The sequence below is a fragment of the Myotis davidii genome, unplaced genomic scaffold (genome assembly GCF_000327345.1).
Source record: "Myotis davidii unplaced genomic scaffold, ASM32734v1 scaffold1915, whole genome shotgun sequence".
NCBI lineage: Eukaryota > Metazoa > Chordata > Mammalia > Chiroptera > Vespertilionidae > Myotis > Myotis davidii.
The window spans coordinates 240,459-241,957 of record NW_006286237.1 but is presented as its reverse complement, the minus strand read 5'-3'; positions in this window follow the sequence as shown (position 1 = coordinate 241,957).

The window sequence follows — 1,499 nt, the reverse complement described above, 5'->3', positions numbered from 1 at the left end:
GGGCTCCGTAGCCTGCGGGGAGGTGTCGGCGCCTCCTCTCCGCCCAGTCTAACCAGAGGCCCCAGGGGCGCGTTAGGAGGTGATGTGATCGCTTGTGGTTTCCAAGCCGAGACAGCCACAGAGCCCCCGGCAGGACAGCTGAGCGGCTTCGGGGGGAGGCGGGAGGGCTGGGGAGACACCGTGGGAGGTGTTTGGCCGAGACAGGTTGGTGCAATCAGGGGAACGGTGCCTCGGGTGGTGGAGGCGGGGAAGCCCGGGTGAGGGCTGGGGAGTGCAGGCGGCCTGACCCCGTGGCTGCTCCAGCCCACCTCACTCCCGGCCGGCGTGGCTCAGTGGTTGAGTGTGGACTTAGGAACCCGGAGGTCACGGTTCGATTCCCGGTCGGGGCACAGGCCCGGGTTGGGGGCTCCATCCCTAGTGGGGGGCGTGCGGGAGGCGGCGGTCCATGATTCTCTCTCAGCGTGGATGCTTCTCTCTCTCCCTGTCCCTTCCTCTCTGACATCAACAAAAAGCAGCACCTCCCCCCGCGGGAAGCTCTGGTTCCCACGGGGACGGGACGTGTCTGCTTCCCCCGGGTCTGTCCTGGAGCAGAGAGAGGGCGGGAGCCGGAGGGCACGGACGGCCAGGACGGCCAGCACACCTTCCCGAGGCCTCCTCAGGGCCCCCGTGGTTTCAGCAGGCTCCGTGCTGGACAGTTCCCAGCTCGCAGGCGCCAGGGCTCAGCCTGCGCTACCTTCTCACCAGGCCCTGCCCCGGGCACTGCCAGCCAGGCCGCTGAAGAGGGAGGGGCCAGCCCGTCCTCACCCACAGCCCCGCCCTTGCCACCCGCGTGTCACAGAGAGAGTCCATTTCCCATCCTCTCTCGGGGGACCATGCCCACCTCCCTCCCTTCCCTTCGTAGCAACCAGACCCTCAGCTCCCCTGGGCCCCGGGGGCCAGGCTTCAGCCCGTCCCATCCCAGCAGCCCCTGCTCCTTCCCAGGCAGTGGGTCCCCCCTTCCTGGGGGGGAGAGGAGGCTCGGTCACAGCCTGTCCCCCCACCGCTCAGCCTGACCTGCGCCTTGTGGCCCCGCCTGGAGGGTGCCCTGTGCCCCCTGGGGCCGTGCAGGACAGGCAGCCCGGAGTTTGGGGGAGGATGGCCCTGTCATTCTCAATCTGCCCCCCCCCGACTCATTAGTGGGGGTGGGGTGGGGTCCTGGGAGGGAGAAGTGGGAGCCCACCTCTCAGGCCAGGGGAGGGGTCACACCTGGGATGGGTTCAGGGTGGGCCCGGGAGTCTCCCTCCAGCCCAGAGCCTAGGGGGCAGGCGGCAGAGCTGCAGGAGGGGGTGGGTGGGGGAGCTATATCTGCATACATTTGCATGGATTTGCATAAGCGCACCTCCCAGTGCAGCCTGGCTCCATACCCTCCCTGCTTAGGCTGGGAGTATGGGGGTCACGGAGCCCACGGAGCCCTGGCTGGGCCCCACTCAGAGAGGCTGTTCCCTGCTCCCCGCCTGACA